This window comes from Tamandua tetradactyla, chromosome 5 (genome assembly GCF_023851605.1).
Source record: "Tamandua tetradactyla isolate mTamTet1 chromosome 5, mTamTet1.pri, whole genome shotgun sequence".
NCBI lineage: Eukaryota > Metazoa > Chordata > Mammalia > Pilosa > Myrmecophagidae > Tamandua > Tamandua tetradactyla.
Window position 1 is genome coordinate 24711617 of NC_135331.1, and position 18113 is coordinate 24729729.

General features: G+C 49.9%; 2 pseudogenes; one reads left to right on the top strand and one right to left on the bottom strand.

Annotated features, from left to right (window-relative positions):
- Positions 1-1084: 1084 nt before the first annotated feature.
- LOC143682987 (immunoglobulin lambda-1 light chain-like) overlaps positions 1085-18113 on the top strand; it is a 32792-nt pseudogene continuing 15763 nt past the window's right edge.
- LOC143682137 (axin interactor, dorsalization-associated protein-like) lies at positions 10992-14103 on the bottom strand (annotated as a pseudogene).

The following is an 18113-nucleotide window of genomic DNA, read 5'->3' on the forward strand; positions in this document are numbered from 1 at the left end:
AGTTTTCCATGGTACACTTGGCTGGAGAAGAGCAGTGGATGTGTCTGTGTGGCAGGTAGCCTTCCTCTTATCTACAATTATTTCCTTAACCAAATGTCAAAGAGTAAGAGCGTGGGGCTCTGTCTGTGCATCTGTATCACCACATTGTCCACTCACACTTTCTATTTACAAGGTGTGTTGGTTTGAAAGGATGTATGGACCCTAGAAAGGCCATGTTTTAATCCTAATCCCATTTTGTAAAGGCAGCCGTTTCTTCTAATCCCTATTCAATACTGTATGTGTGAAAGTTCAATTAGATCATCTCCTTGGAGATGTGATTTAATCAAGAGTGGTCATAAAGCTGGATTAGGTGATGACATGTCTCCACCCATTTGGGTGGGTCTTGATTAGTTTCTGGAGTCCTATAAAAGAGGAAACATTTTGGAGAATGAGAGATATTCAGAGAGAGCAGAACAGAATGACATAGCTATGGGAAGCAGAGTCCACCAGCCAGTGACCTTTGGAGATGAAGAAAGAAAATGTCTCCCAGGGAGCTTCATGAAACAGGAAGCCAAGAGAGAAAGCTAGCAGATGACGCCATGTTCACCATGTGACTTTTCAGATGAGAGAGAAACTCTGACTGTGTTTGCCCTGTGCCCTTCCACTTGAGAGAGAAACCCTGAACTTCATCAGCCTTCTTGAACCAAGGTATCTTTCCCTGGATGCCTTAGATTGGACATTTCTATAGACATTTTTTTAATAGGGACATTTTCTCAGTCTTAGAACTGAAAACTAGTAATTTATTAAATTGCCCTTTTTAAAAGCTATTCTGTTTCTGGTATATTGGATTCCGGCAGCTAGCAAATTAGAACACAAGGCCACCAGCCTTTGGCAAGTAAATTATATTCATAATTATCATCAACTCTACTAGGTTTGGAAAACCAATACATGGTTTTTAAGTCATTAGGTAAAAGAGTATTTTTGCCAGTTATGCTCATTAAAAGTAATAGACTCTGTTCCCAGGGCAACAGCTGTCCCAACTTGGTGGCTTTGACACTGGAGAAAATGGGATCCTGGGACTGGCCTATGGGGAGAGGAGTCCAACATGGCGAGTGTGACTGGGTGAGCCACCTCCTCCCAGACACCTGGACTGGCTCAACTTCCCTGTTGACAGAGGCTCTTGTGTTCCCTGCCAAGGAGGAAGCACACGGGCAGCTCTCCACCTTGTCCCAAAGGAGACCTGGGCTTCCCTGCGGAACACAGAGTCCAACACTGAAGATGGAGCACTCTTTGGAATGAGTACAGGATGGAGTGGTGCACTGAAGAAGTCAGAGAGGGTCCTGGGGGGCCCGGGAGGAGGTGAGGGAGGAGGGTGGTGAGCAGGTTGGAGGGCACAGGGGCTGAAGGTCAGGGTTGGAGGTCAGTCTCTTGGGTTTGAACCTTGACTCCACTCATCACTGTCTGGATGAGTTTTGGAAAATCATTTAACCCGCCAATGTCTGTTCTTCCATCTGTACTTAAGCCAAGGGCTGCTGTAGGGTTGTGAGGAAACTCTGGGTGAGGTGGTGACTGTAAAACACCTACTCAAGGAAGACATTCATCTGGGGACCACCAGAGGACACTGTGGACATAGCTTGGGAACAAGGGTAATCCTGGGCTCCAGCCCCTTGTCATTGTGCCAGTGCCAAGAGCCTCACACTTGCCTTCTTTGAGGCCCTCCATTGGGTCAAATCACCCCCTGCTGCATCTGCCCCCACCTGGCTTCTGAACTTAGGGAACTGCTGACACCAGGATCCTAGGTCAGGGCTCAGAGAAAAGCTCAGACAGACAGGTTGGGGAGTGGAGAATAGATTTGTGTTCAATGCTACTCACTTCCTGAGGTGCAGGACAGGATAAGAGAGGGGGCTCGGAGAGTCCAGTCCCAAAGACCACTGTAGATCCTATGCACCCAGCAAGTCTACATCTACTAGTATTAGGGGGAAAAGCATCCAACAGGGTCTTTATAAGGTCGCTGTTCTAGTTTGCTAGTTGCTGGGATGCAACACACCAGAGAGATTGGCTTTCAGTAAAAGGGGATTTATTTAGTTAATGTATAGTTTTCCAGAGGAAAGGCAGCTTTCAACTGAGGTTCTTTCCTACATGAGAAGGCACAGGGCGATCTCTGCTGGCCTTCTTTCCAGGCCTCTGGGTTCCAACAACTTTTCCTGTGGTGATTCCTTTCTGCATCCCAAAGGCCTGGGCTGAGTACGAATGCTGAGATGAGGTGTGCTGAGCTGCTTGGGCTGTGCTACATTGCGCTCTCTCATTTAAGCACCAGCCAATTAAATCAAACATCATTCATTACAGCATGCACATCTCCTAGCCAACTGCAGATGTAATCAGTGACAGATGAGGTTCACATGCCATTGGCTCATGTCCACAGCAACAGAACTAGGCACCTTCACCTGGCCAAGGTGTCACCTGAACTTAACTACCACAGTCACAGAGGGCCTGTTCTGGAAGGACATTTATAGGATTGAGGATCTTCACTCAAGGGGTTCAAGCAGGCCATCGAGGAGGGAAACTGCCTAGAACGGGACCACGTGATGACACAACAGCCTCATTCTATGCAGCAGCAAGGGGCAGGCGTTGCACCAAGCCTGGACAACACTGTTTCATCTGGAGTGAGCTGTTTGCCCCAGGCTGAACTATTTTCCCCAGATGAGCAGCTTGGTTATCTGGATATAATTGGCTTTGGGGAAGCCTGGAGCCAAAAGTGTCATTACTTCACAGTCTGTGCTGTTGTCCTCCTGGGCTCAGATTCCCTAGGCCTGATGGTTAATTGTGTGGACATGGATGGTCAGAGCTCAGATATAGCAAACATACACCACAGGATGAGCAGGGAGGATGAAGGAGTTTACTGAGCTCACAGAAGGCTCCAGACATCAATATGCTCATGTGCAGGAGGGGAGATGTGGGATTCTAGCTCAGTCACAGAGGCATTTATCTTCCCTTCCAGTAAAGTATGATGGGGTGAGGGGCACAGCAGTGGGTGTTTAGGGGACAGGCTCTGGGTGGCTGGCACAGTCCTCCCCCATCCACATGGCTCCAGCCAGGTTCAGGGAAGGATGGAAGACCAGCCCCTGCAGACCTGGGACCTGCCTGTGCATCTTTCTCCCCACCTGAGTCCTCCAGCTTCCTCCCTCCTCTGCAGGTCTCCCCTCTGGGTCCCATGACCTGGTGCTCCTTCTTCTGCTCCACAGCCTCCCCCATCTCCCCAGCCCCCTCTCCCAAGCTCCTCCCCTTTGCAGATTCCCAAGCCCAAAGACACAGTTAGAAGCTGAACTGCAGGGGAGGCCTCAAAGCAAACATTCCCTGAAGACTTCAGCCCAGGGACAGGCAGCAGGGCATGGCGGTCATTCCCTAGAGTTGAACTTGGAAAGCCTGCACCTGGCAGCAAATGGGGTCCAAGGCTTGAACTCCTACAGACCAAGCTGTGAAAGTGCCCCTCCTGTGCTCACACCTCACTCTGCACAGGTGCAGCCCTCTTAGGACACTGGTAAGAGTCTGGCCACCTCTGTCTGATGGCTTTTAAAGGGGTGGGGTCTCCAAGAATGGACCCCGCAGCTTCACACCCTCCTCTCCTCTCCCCACAGGACCCTTGGTCATGGGAAAGCTGCCATTTCTGCAGAAAACAGGCCAGGACATTGTGCCAGTTGTTTCTAGAGATACCAGGAGGTTTTCCAGGGTCCTGATCAGCTGAGGCCACAGCTGGAAAACCAGACACCTGTGGCCATGGCTGCACTCTCCCTCTCCAACCCTCACCCTTCCTCCAGCTCATACTATTCTAGAGAAAGCCTTGTCCTGGAGCCTGGAGTGCAGGTTTCCATTAGCCAGAGGGCAATATACTCCATTATGTTTTGCTCCCTCACTTTGCTGAGCCTCCGTTTCCTGGACTGTGCACTGGGGTAGCTGCCCCCCAATGCTGCATAGAGGATGGAATGGGAAGGTGGCCTTGGACAGGCTGCTTTACAGTCAGTGTTTGGTCCAGCCCAAAGATGTCCCAGTATGAAGATGGACTGCGTGGGGTGTCATGGTCACAAGGGACACATCATCTGGCTCTTCCTGGCGCTGTGCCTCAGCAGTCCTCACACCCAGCTTGGGAGAGTCATCAGAGAAGAGTTCCAATAGTCACCCCAATTGGGACTTCAGAGGCTTGTGTAAGGGGAGGTGACCTCCCAGTGAGCTATTGCCCTGAGACCCCTTTTCCTGGAGAAGAGAGGGCCTGGGCTGGTGGTCCCTGAGATGTGAGTGTGACCAAATCTGTGAGCATTTTCCAAGCCAGAGTTCCTTTGAAATAAGGGGATGTGCCTTTCATGCTGCATCTGGTTACAAGCCTGAGGGCACACCCCTGGACACCCTTGCCTCATGGGGGTTTCTGCTCCTGGCGACCCTTCTGAGTGCCAATGGGCAGAGGGAGGGACAAGGACAGCATGAAGGCTGAGGGAGGGCTGGCTTTCCTAGGTCAAAGGCCTGGCAGGACCTCCAGGAGGTGGTGAGGTTGAGTCAGGGTTTCCTGGGCACGGGAGGGGGAATCTGTGGACATGACATTGCAAAGTAAAGGTAGGCCCCTCTGGTTCTCTTCTAAAATCTCCAGCTGCCTCCCAGGCTGGCCAATGAGGACTGGTCTGAATTTGCATCCCTGGGCCTACCCTTCCCTTGGGGAATACAGAAGCTGGGGGAACATTGCCCAGGTGGGACCTCAAGAGGCAGAGCTTTAGGGTGTCTTGACCATGGCCAGGATGTCTCCCTGGCTCACCCTCCTCACTCTCTGCACAGGTGCTGCCCCCCAGGCCCTGCCCTTGGCTCAGCCCCCACAGGACCCTCTGATGGGCCTGCCCCAAACCCTGATGTCACACAGGCCCATCCTAGGGGTGGATCTTTGGGAGTGAGCTCACGGCCTCAGTCCCACCTCCCCTCCCCTCCCCTCCCCTCCCCCACTCCTGCTTCCCTCTCCTCCCCTCCCCTCCCCTCTCTGCAGGCCCTGTGCCCTCCTATGTGCTGACACTGTCGGCCTCTGTGTAGGTGGCCTTGTGACAGTCAGCCAGGATCACCAGATTGGAGAAAGCATCAGTGGTAGATATGTGGGTTGGTACCAGCAAAAACCAGGCCGGGCCCCTGTGCTGCTCATCTACAAGGACAGCGAACGGCCCTTGGGGATCCCTGACCAATTCTCTGGCACCAGCATGGGGAGTGTGGCAGCCTGAGGGTCAGCGAGGTCCAGGCAGAGGTCTTGGTTGCCTATTCCTGGGTCACCTACCGTGGCGGTGGGCACCCCTGGCAGTGAGTCCCAGTGACACAAGCTGATGGGGAAGTGAGACAAGCGCCTCCGCTCCCAGGCGGTGTCTCATGGCCTCTCCCCTCCTCCTGTGCTGGTCTCACTGGGTAGGAAGGAGCCTTCAGTGGAGGAGAACCTTCTAGAACTGCTTTTGTCTCTCCACCCCTGGGAGGTGCACCAACTTCCTGTACCTGGTCAGGCCTCAGCTCCTTCCATTACGAATTGAGCATGCCAGCTTCTCGGAGGCCATCAAGAAACCTGCTCTGTGGACACTGTTAGGTTTGCTAGTGTCAGGGAGAACAGCACTCTGGCGGGGACCTGGGGGGTCTCCAGAGGGCAGATAGGGGTTGATAATTCCAAATTTATCAACCCCTAAGGGTTGAAGCTTTGTATGTGGGTGAATTAAGGGAGGTCTTCAAGGAGGAAAGTGGCTGGAACAGGGCCACATTTATGGGCTCAGGGAGGTGGCAGTCTTGACCAAATGGGGATAAGAATATTTATGTGTTAAGTGAGCTGCTATCCCAGGTTTGAACAATCCCCCAAGGTGGGCACATGGTTTATCTGGATAAACTGGGATGGAGGAAGCCTCCAGATATGCCCTGAGAAGGGTCATCAAGGCCCCCGGGCATCTGAATGGACCCTTTAACATCTTCCTTCCGGTTCCTTCCCGGCCACACCTCACACCACCTGCCCAAACCCCCTTCCTAGATCAAGTCCTTTTGGACCCAATTGGCATTGGACCCTGGTGTATCCTTCAGTCTCTCACTTGAATTTAATTAGTGGATGTTTCATTCTCTGAAAATCTCAGAGAATGAATGAATGAACAAATGAATGAATGAAATATCATTCATTCATATAATCTCCAATGCTTGGAACATGTCTGCCTTTCACCAATCCAGCTCAATTAATTATGAAACAGAAAGACGTCTTACAGAAGATTGTGGCTCACTTGATTATTGTTTCTCATGGAAAAGTCCTTCCAGCTGGTTACTCTTATTTCCACGCTGGCCACTTCTGCCTGCAGGGGTAGTGTTAATATAAAGTTCACAAGCAGCAATCACCACCTGACAGGAAATGGAGCAGAGACATCAACCCTTTCCACTCAAAGAAGCTGCTTCTTTGGAAGCTGCAGCTTGAGGGGAGGGGCCTCCTGTCACTCAGGAAGGACACTGTGGGCTGCACGTGGCCTCTGAAGAGGAAGCCACACCTGCGCCACTTCCCTACTCTCATGGCTCCTGGTCTCTCTTCCAGGAATCATCTGTAGCAGCGCCTCTTACCTGCAGCCAACCCTCCAGGCCTCTTTCACGTACTCAGCGATGTGCAGGGAACAAACAGGGCAGTGTCTGGGGAGCAGAGCCCCAGGGCATCCCCACATGGCCAGGCCCCTCCCTGTCCACCCTCCTCCGGCTCTGCAGAGGGGCTGCCCCCAGCCTCAAACCCCAGAAGATCCTGCGGCTGACCTGACCTGAGCTCACCCTGGGGCCGCAGTAGAGGGGGAGCCTCCCGGCAGTGGACCCCTTGGCCTCAGGGTCACTTCTCCTCTCCCTGTAGGCTCCATGGCCTTGGGAGAGATGCCACTTCTGCAGAATCCAGGCCAGGAACCCAGGCCAGAGATTCCTAGAGATATGTGATGGAGAAATCATAAAATATCACCAACATGGCTGCCGTGGCTGATGCAAGGCAACACAATATGGCTGACCTGAAATCTGCCCTCCGCCCTAGCAACAACGGTGACCAATCCCGGTAATCTGCCCTCCGCCCTAGCAACAACGGTGACCAATCCCAGAAATCTGCCCTCCGCCCTAGCAACAACGGTGACCAATCCCAGAAATCTGCCCTCCGCCTAGCAACAACGGCCACCAATCCCAGCCCTACATGTGTCCCTGCATGCTTCCCAGCCTATATAAGCCTGTGCACTTCCTCAATAAAGGCGGACGCCTTCCACTGACCCCTGAGGGTTGTCTCCTTCCTGAGTCGTGTGCTGTGTGCTGTGTGCTGTGTGCTGTGTGCTGTGTGCTGTGTGCTGTGTGTCTGTGTGACTGACTCAGTAAGGCCACTTACCCCCAGCCATCAGCTACCCAACGATACGAATCTCGCATCAGGGATCCCGGATGGACACTCTGACCTGAGCTGGGAAAACCAGACTCAGTGAACCCTACGGTGGGCTGGCAATTCTCAGAGCCCACCCAGGCCAACCTGTTCCCATTCACTGTCTCACAACAACCCCCCAGTCCCGACACACCCACCGGAAAAGGCTCTCTCATGCAGCATCTCACGGTGACATCACCTCCCCCTGGATTCAGCCCCTGGATACTCTGAATCTGGGTGACAATTGGAATTTACTTTCTATGTCCCTAACTGTGTAAAGGTCACTTGTCACCCAGCGACGGCCTAGAGTTGCCTCTCATGTCCCTGCCACACCATGGAGTAGTTGTCACAACTGGAAACCTCTCTGGACTACGCTGTCTGCCCTAGAGCTCTGTGACAAATGACATCCACTGTCAGCCGCCATCCCATTTGGGTCTGGCTGCTCCTCAGAAAGCCCCAGGACCACCCACGACCACACAATACTCAGAGATATGCAGAAGCCTCCATCGGCTGGCAGCCCCACTGCTAAATGACCCAGGTCTTGAGGCAGATGGGGCCACACAGAGTGGAGTCCTTGCCCCTTGGGGCCAGAAGTCCCTGGACCAGGGAACCTCAGGCCTGAGCAGAGGTGCTGTATCTCCGCCTGGACAAGGAGGCCCCTGTGGCTGCAGCTGGCAGTCAGGGCAGCCCCCGGGGGCAGCAAGGAGTCGCCGGGCAAAGCCCCTGGTGCCGGGGCTGGACCTGGGCAGACGCGATTCTAACCTCCAGAGGAGGTCAGTGACAGTGACCTCAGGCTTGAGGAGAAGGGCCCTACTTTCTCTACTGGACTGTCTCCGGGACTGAGGTAAAAATCCTTCTGACTCTCCAAGAGCCTTATCTCCAGTTCTTGGAGCTGTGTCTTTCTCTGCCTGCAGTTCCAGGCTCTCACTCCCTCTCCCAGCCTTTCCTGGTCCTGATAAAATGCTATAAGTGTCCCCTTATGCCGTGTCTTCCCCTTGGTCCCACGTCGCCCTCCTCCCGCCTGTCCTACAGACACAGCTGTGCCCACTGGGCCTGGAAGCCCCTTCCCTAGCCCCTGACCCCACAGTGAGGACCTGGACACAAAGCCCCTCTGACCTGCCCCAGGAGCTCCCAGCCAAGGGCAGGAACGAGTGCTGCCAGAGTGGAGATTTAAACCCTCCCTGTGCCCTGGGCAGGGGAAGACACGATTCCAGCTCTCTCACGAGCCAGCATCTTGGGGAGGAGGCTGTACCTTGCTAATCCCTGGAGGGTGGAGGTGATCAGTTCACTGCTCTGGGGTCTCGGAAGGGCAGATGGGATGCTGTGTTTAACTGGCAGTACCCTCTGAACTTCTCTACCAAATGCTTGTGGCCTGTACATCTCTGGGCCCTGGAATCAGATTAACTGCCTCCTTCCTGGACCAGGTGGGCAGAGGAAGAGCCTGGGGTCTGGAGGGCCCAGCATTGGGCTGCAACTCTCTGATTACCTCCAGGCCAGTCTTGAGGCAGGGACATTATGTCCCTGGAAGAGGCAGACAGATGCCCCCTCTGAGCTCTGCTGAGGCCAGGCCAGCTCAGGAGTGAGGCAAGGATGAAGTCTGGGGTGGAGGTAAACTCAGATTCAGAAGACCCAGCAGGGAGAGGGAAATTCAATGAGCTGTGGGTGTGTTTTCAGGGGCTACACTTTTGTTCTGTCTGTCCCTGGGGGCTGAGAACTTCTCTGGAAGCCACAAAACTCAGGAGCAATCCCTGAGCCCTGGCTGATTTGGTAACTGAAGCTCTCCTCAGCCAGGGGATAAGAGAGGCCTGGGGCATCCAGCCCATCACTGTGGCCTCAGGGAAAAAATCTGGGGGTGCCTCCACCATGGCCAGGACCCCTCTCCTCCTTGCCCTGCTGGCCCACTGCACAGGTGCTGCCCCAGGGTCACCCACTGCTTGGGGCTTTGCTCCTGGGCTGTGAGCCCCAGAGGACACTGCAGCTGCCCAGAGAGGGGACAGGTCACTGTGATTCCAGCACTGGCTACTTCCCTAAGCACAGCGCTGGGTGACTCTCAGGGGCTGTTGTGAGGGGGGCCCTGTAGGGTCCCAGAACCCTGGAGATCAAACCAGCAAGGCGTGTCCAGCAATCCCCAGGGGAGGAGCCCTCACTCCAGCCCATCTCCCCTCTTCTCTATTGTGGGCTCAGTGGCCTCCTACACGCCGACCAGCCACGCTTGCGTCAGTGTTCCTGAGGCAGACGGCCAGGCTCACTGCTCTGGAGCTAACATCGGGGATAGATATGCCCACCGGTACCAGCAGAAACCAGGCCAGGCCCCTGAGCTGGTCCTCTCTAAGAGATAGCAACTGGCCCTCGGGCATCCCTGACCGATTCTCTGGCTCCAGCTCTGGGAACACAGCCACCCCGAGCATCAGCGGGGCCCAGGACAAGAACGAGGCTGTTACTGTCAGGTGGGGGGCAGTGGCGCTCCCCACAGTAACACAGGCAGATGGGGGAGGGAGACAAAAACCTGTTCCCCTGTCTGGGTCTCCCTCTCCCTCATGCCCCAGAAGGACTAAGGACACACAACATTTCATCTCTTCACTTCTGTGTCTAATTTCTCTTGTTATAAAGGGCTCTAGTAAGTTTCTATACACATCAACCCCACATCTGAAGTTAACTCAACAACTGAAAGAAAAAAAAAAGCATTCTGGAGCAGAAGTGAAAAGATATGTAAACTCTAGCGCATTCTTGTTGCTGTATTATGTTTAAAAATGAGCATGTCCTGGGACATGACATTCAGGGGTGAAAATCCCCCTGATAATGTGGGGGGATGAGTCTGGCCATGGCACCATGCAATGACTATGCCTTCTGGACCAAAGGAAAGAGAGAAGGGTAATAACATTAAACATCAGTGGCCAAGGAAGAGCCAATGGCATCAAGAAGCTATTCTGGGGGCTGTTCTTATACAACTTCATTAGAGCCTACTATTGTCATGGTTTGCTAAAAACCCAACCAACATCACCCCTGTTGACTCCTAAGAGCACATAGGGCTCAAATTGAAACTCTTAAAAGGCTTCATGCACTACGTTTACTTTCCTGGAACCTATATTTCCAGAAGAAATCCTGAATCCCAGAGGTACCAGCCTCTCCAAGATCATTAATTAATTATATGCTCCTCTCTTTTAGTTTTGACACCCCTTCTTAACATGAATAAGTCAGAATGGGCATTGTCCAAGGATCCCTGTAGATCGGGAAAAGGATCAAAGGAGAAGGACGAGGAATAACAGAGAAAAGAATTTAACAAATGCTGATGACTGCTGAATCACTATATTAATATTCCTTCTAGTCTCTGGGGTTTTGGAGCAGCTAGAAGGAAAATTCTGAAATGGTGGAATGGTGGCCCATGACAAACTCTGGGAACTGTCCTGTAACTACTTGTTGAAATTGTGCTTTGAAAATCATAACCTTTTTTCTTTATTTGCTTTGAATATGTTATATTTTAAAATAAGAAAATGTTAAAAAAAAAAAATTAAAATAAGCATGTCCTACCCATGGGAGGGAGGATGGGGATGGGGCAACAGACCACTAATTGCACAATTAATCATAAAGTAAAAGCCTGTTCCGACATCTATACAAAGCCCATATCCAAGGAGATATATACGTCGGTGATGAGCTGGACTGGATGCCTGTGTCCAGCTATGCACTGGGCACCCCCTGGCTTCCCATAGGGTACCTGCTGACCACAGGATGAATGAGCTCCCAGGGCCATGAGGGTTTACCAAGTGCACAGGTAAAATGCACAGGAAATCTATGACATTCGAGTCCAGACACTTCTTTCTGCAAAGGTTGAAGTAGATGAAGATAAAGTCGTTTCTTGGTCAATAAGTACATTTTTTTGGAAAGCCATTGAATTTCTTTGGTAGTTCTCTTTCAATAGGCCTAGTTTGAATTGTACCCATCTACAATCAAAGTAAAAAGCTAGTTCTGGTAAAACTTATATTAATTTTGACATGTTTGAATTTAAAGGAGATGTGGGAATTTTCCACATGCTTCTTTTGGAGCTCAATGTCCACTTTAACCATAGTTTTTTCTTTTCTTGTAGACACAACAGTATCTTGCACAGGAGTTAAATTGGTATGGAGCTCTGGCTCCCTTTCCTACTTATCACATGTTTTTTTTCCAGTTTGCTACATTTTTCCCATAGTTTTTTTTTAAGGGGTTATTTTTAGATCTCATTGGCAACATCAAACAAAAGGTACAGAGCAATCCAAAGGAAGGATAGGATTTGGAGAAAATGTGGTTCTTGCCCCTTGCAGAGTTAAGGTCTAGGAATCTGGCAACTCATAGTCTAAATGCTAAGTGATTAGGGCAAAGTAAGTGATTAGGGCAAGTCTTCAACCCCTGGAGGTATTGTGGGTTGAAGCATTTTAGAATCTGGAATTAATCCAATCAAGATAAGAGACACTGCATTTGGTTGAGAATTCTTTCAGGCTCATAGAGCGTTTATTAGCATCTATCTAGTAAGCAGAATTGACCATAGAAAACTGAAGGTAAAATCTAGATATCTTGAAGTGCATGAGCTAAAAAAACAATTTACCATGATTACTTTGTTTAAATGGAAGCATAATTAAGCCTACTTATAATTAGGCCTAAGAGTCACCCCCAGAGAACCTCTTTTGTTGCTTAGATGTGGCCTCTCTCTCTTAGCCAATTAGCCAGTGAACTTGGTGGTCTCCCTTTTACGCTAGCTTAAAAACAGGCCAAGCACTGACACTGCATTCCCCTCACACTGGGGTTGTTCATTTAAAATAGCAAATGTCACAATATGTGGGTTCTCCATCTAACCCTCAGGAAGCCCACCACACATCTTCAAGATCAGTGCAACAAATGCCCAACTGAGATGTACTATGAAAGTTTATTTATGCCCCAATAGTCAAAAGCAATGTAAACAAATTATAACGAGTTACTGTCTTGTATATTTTCATATGGAGTAATGTCAAAGTATCTAAATATGCAATGATTGGAAATTCTATCTACAATGCGGAGGTTAATATCCACATTAAAATGAACCGAAGTACCTTCTTTTCTCCAAACCACAGCAGTATCTTGCCCAGAGTTAAATTAGTATGGAACTCTGGCTCCCTCTTCTGTTTATCACATTTTTTTTCTAGTTTTAGGATATTTTTACCATAGTTTTTTTTAAGGGATTATTTTTAGATCTCATTGGCAACATCAAACAAAGGTACTGAACACTTCAAAGGATACTGAACATGGAGAAAATGTGGTTCTTGCCCCTTGAAGAGTTAAGGTCTAGATTTCTGACAACTCACAGGCTGAAGTGTTACGTGAACAGCAAGTATCTGATAGTTTAAATCTATACCATTTGGGCCCTTTAAACCAATCATAATATGGAGATCAATGCTGTGCCCAGCCGCTGTCTTGCCAATTTGCTCAATTCTTATAGTGAGGAATGTTTCCTGGGTCTGATAGTAACCTTGGCATAATGTTCCAGGACTTCTGGCAGGAAAGGAATCAGTAGTACCAGCTCTGTGACCTCCCTCCTCTTCATCTTCTTCAAATTTCAAATTCTCTTACTTCCCAGGGGCCAAATATCCTCTTAATGAGGCAGGCTGAACATCAACTAGGGACTCTTCAGTAGAATATATCCCTTAGGACTGGTTCTAGCTTCTTCAAATTGTCTTTGAGAAATCCTTTGAGTTGTGTGGACTGTAATTCCAAGCTTGTTGTAAATTTGCCTGTTGTTTTCTTTTGCTCTGCTATGAATTCAGAATTAACGGCCACACTTGGGCCTCTGGTTGTTGATGTCTTGCTCGTATCTGATATTCATTTGATGCCTCTGCCAGCAGGCCCTCAGAGTTCAAGTCAGCACGTCTCCTAAAACCAGCACCCCCTGTGCTTCAGCAGACATTGGGTCATTTCCGACATGGCTGGGCCTCTTCCACCCCCACCCTAGTAAGGCTAGGTCTAGGCTGCCATCCTCCTTGGGCCTGGAGGAAACGCTAAAGTCACCACCTCCACCCACCAAGTAGCTGCCCAATCCCATGTGCCACCAGAGTCAAAAGCTGTCTATCACAAGAATTTGATGATTGGGGTGCCAAAGAAAACCCAGAGTCTATTTGAATTTTGAGAAAATAGTTTTATACACATTCATCCATTTATTTTATTGGCAATGCTTGTATGGGGGTCGAACTTTCAGAAAAACAGGCTTACTGTCTTTGAAAAGCAGGCAGCATTTAAAGGGAAACTCAGGTATTTGGGGCCCCTTTGTTCACTCTGTGGAACATTCCTCCCTCCTGGTTATTCTCACAGCCACAAAGGTCCTCCTGCCTGCAGGTGGCGCTGTGGCTGGGAAGTCCCCACTGGGAAGTCAGCCCTGTGGGAAATGGGGTCCAGGCACCATCTCTCTAGGACAAGCTGTGAGACCACAGGTGGAAGGACAGTGGGCTCCTCCTCCTTCTAAGGACACCCTGGGGGCTGGAAGTGGGGACTGAGATGGGATCCCCTCCCTCACCATTTCCATGCCCGCTGAACCCAGGCTGACCACCGTGGGAACTTTCTAGGGAGCCTCTTCCTTCCTGAGGGAGCACTTCCCAGCTGGGGGAGGGTCTCAGGTCGCGGAGCTCTGGGGTCTCTTCCCCATGGCCTGGCCCCTCCCCAGCTCACCATCCTCACTCTGCACAGGTGAGGCCCCCAGGCTCTGCCACAGCCTCAGCCCCCATGGACCCTGGGCTGGCCCTGGCCCTGAGCTCAGCTGGGGGCTGCTGTGGAGATGGAGCTTCCTGGGAATGGACCCTCAGCTTCAGGTCTCCTCTCCCTACAAGCTCATTCACTTTGGGAGAGAGGCCATCTCTGCACAAACCAGCCCATGCCAGTGCTGCTCATTTCTAGAAATACCAACAGCCTTAAAAGGATCCTATGCTGCCTAGAAATTATGTACACCAGAAGAGCCATGTTCTTTTGGTACAATCTAGTGGGGCTACACATCATTTTGGAGGGGACCTCTCCATTAGGTTGTTTTCATGGACATGTGACCCCATCCATTCAATGTAGGTATAACTGGCTTACTGGATTCCTTTAAGAAGGAGAAAGCACAGACACTTGGAGACAGAAAATGTCCTGGGAGATGCTAAGCTAAGAGATGAGATCCAGAGTATGCCCTGAAGAGCCTAAAAGGGGACCCACAGATGTTTAGAGAGAGAAAATGCTCAGTAGTAGTCATACCAACCCACAGGAGCGGAGACAGCCATTTCGGAAACCAGCCCAGGAGATTACGACCATCAAACATTGCTGTGTGCCCTCCCATGTGACAGAGAACCCTGGACACCACCAGCTTTTCTTGAGTGAAAGTATCTTCTTGTACATACCTTAATTTGGGCATTTTCATGGCTTTACAAATGTAAACTTGTAATCTTATAAAACCCCCTTATATAGGCAATCCGTTTCCAGTTGTATTAGCTAATGTTCTCTAGAGAAGCAGAATCAGCAGGAGATATCTGTAAATATAAAATGTATAAAAGTGTCTCACATAACCATGCGGATGTAGAGTCCAAGGTCTGCAGGGCAGGCCATGAACTGGCAGCTCCAGTGAAGGTCCTCAATGAACTCTCAGGAGAGGCTCGCCAGCGGAAGCAGGAAGCATGATTGTCTCTTCTGAATCCTCCTTAAAAGCCTTCTGGTGATTAGATTAAGCATCACTCATTGCAGAAAACCCTCCCTTAGCTGATTACAAATACAATCAGCTGTAGATGCCGCCGACGTGGTCATAATTTAAGTCCATGAAATGTCCTCCCAGCAACAGACAGGCCTACGCTTGCCCAAACAGACAACTGGGCACCGCCACCTGGCCAAGTTAACACATGAAACTGACCATGGCAGTCCACCCCTTGTCAACTTGGCAGCTATACACATCACCTTAAACCATACTTAACCACTAAATAGAAAACAGTAACAGACACATATTTTCCTCATCTAACAATACTCAACTGTCCCACGTACAAGCGGAAACATTAAATCTATCCAGAGCAAGGCGCAAGTCCTTGAGTAATATTCACTCTTAAATGTGATACTTACAACTTATATACTATAACATGAACAAACCAGCTTATGTCATATGATAAACGGGACAGAATAAAGAGTAAAACAAAAGATATTTGATTTATGTATAAATACATAGATACTAATTACCAAGCAAGGAAGAAATATTCGTACCATTCTAGTCCTCAGTTCTGTAGCTGATCATGTGGTCATAGTTCATATATATCACTACCTTCTTTTACTACCCATTCCACGTTCCCTTTACCCTCAGCAAGCACTTCAGTTGGCCTTCGTTCTCTGCTTCGTGGAGTGACCCAAACTTTCATTCCTGAAGTTTCAGAGCCATTGGTATTCCTGCCTGGATTGGGTTGTTGCAGTTTTCCATTGATTTTAATCACAGGGCATGGTAGTACTAAAAGACGCCCTAGGGGATCTCCTGTATTCCAAGAAACTCTTCTTTACCTCCATTGTGTAGTTGCAGTCTTATTTCTCCCTGATAGTCAGGGTCAATCATCCCAGACAATAATTCAATCCCCTTCTTGGCTTGTTGATCCAAGGGCATGAGTGGCCCAAAGTGACCAGGTGGCAGTCTTAGATTCCAGTTCAATGGAATCGTTGTTTCTCCTGGTGGAAGCACTCCTCCTTTTGGAACTGAAATCTGTAGACCAGCAGAGCTCAAGGTTGCAGGGACAGGAAGCAAAAATTTTCCTAGTGAATCACTAGGGGTAATAGTGAGTGGTGCCACTCCCATTTCCACGCCTTGGTTTCTGGACCCATGGATCCTGGCTATGGGAGAAACAGCACCATACAGTGGAAGTTGATTCAGAGCACACACAGCTTCCTGGAGAACATCACCCCAGTTCTGCAAGGTATTGCCACCTAGTTGGCACCAAAATTGAGTTTTCAAAAGGCCTTTCCACCTTTCTATTAATCCAGCTGCCTATGGATAATGAGGCACAGGGTAAGAACCAGAGAATTCCATGAGCATGTGCCCATTCCCGCACTTCATTTGCTGTGAAGTGGGTTCCTTGATCAGAAGCAAGGCTGTGGGGAATACCAGGACAGTGGATAAGGCATTCTGTAAGCCCATGGATGGTAGTTTTGGCAGAAGCATTGCGTGCAGGGAAAGTAAACCCATATCCAGAGTATGTGTCTATTCCAGTTAGAACAAATCACTGCCCCTTTCACAAGGGGAGTGGTCCAATGTAATCAACTTGCCACCATGTAGCTGGCTGGTCACCTCGGGGAATGGTACCATATCAGGGGCTGAGTGTGGGTCTCTGCTGCTGGCAGATTGGGCACTCAGCAGTGGCTGTAGCCAGGTTAGCCTTGGTGAGTGGAAGTCCATGTTGCTGAGCCCATGCATAACCTCCATCCCTACCACCATGACCACTTTGTTCATGAGCCCATTGGGTGCGGGAGCTCTTTATCTCCCGCTTGGGGTCTTCCTCTCAGCGATGGTGGGGAACTGTGCCGGTTCCCCGGGGGCTCGAAGGTGTGGAGGGCGCGCGAGGGAAAGAACGACTCGCGGGTACTGGCGGAGCTGGCAAGGCGTGCGCACCAGAACGTTTATTAGGGGAAGTACAGAGGTTTATATAGTGGTGAGGCGGAAATGGGGGGGGCAGGGGAGGCGCGCTGCGTGATTGGTGAGGAGGCTAAGGGTGGCAGCGAGGGATTGGGTGTGCTGAGAGCAGAAAGGTCCAATGGAATGGCTTGAATATGTTGCTAGGCAGAGAGCTAGAGGAACGGGCCGAAATTACATCCGGCAATTGGGCAATGACAGGAGTTGCTAGGGAAAGAGGCTGACTGGTATCCACAGAATGGGTCATCTTATCCACTTGATTATTAAAACCTTCCTCTGCTGAAGTCACCCTCTTGTTTGCATTCACATGGGACACAAATATGTTCATATTTTTAGCCCACTCAGAAAGGTCGATCCACATACTTCTTCCCCAGACCACTTTGTCACCAATTTTCCAATCATTCTCTTTCCAAGTGCCTGACAATCCAGCCAAGCCATTAGCAACAGCCCATGAGTCAGTATACAAACACACCTCTGGCCAGTTCTCCTTCCAAGCACAATAAACAACCAGGTGCACTGCTTGAAGTTCTGCCCACTGGGAGGATATCCCCTCACCAGTGTCTATCAAGGATATCCTGGAAAAGGATTGTAATGCTGCAGCTGTCCACTTTCTGGTGGTACCTGAATATCATGCTGAACTATCTGTAAACCAGGCCCGAGCTTTCTCTTCCTCAGTCAACTCACTGTAAGGACCTCCCCAAGAGGTCATGGCTGTGGTCTGGGAAAGAGAAGGTAATGCAGCAGGAGTGGAGACCATGGGCATTTGGGCCACTTCCTCATGTAACTTACTTGTAGCTTCAGGACCTGCTCTGGCCCTATCTCTTAAATACTGTTTCCATTTTACAATAGAGTGCTGCTGTGCATGCCCAACTTTATAGCTTGGTTGCCCAGCTCATGATAGGAAACTCAAGTCTCATGGTAACTTGGTGGCTAATGGTTAAGCATTCAGTCTCTACCAAGGCCCAGTAGCAGGCCAAAAGCTGATTCTCAAAGAAGAGAGTAGTTATCTTCAGCAGATGGTAAGGCTTTGCTCCAAAATCCTAAGGGTCTGCATTGTGATTCTCCTGTAAGGGCCTGCCAAAGCCTCCAAACAGCATCTCTATTTGCCACTGA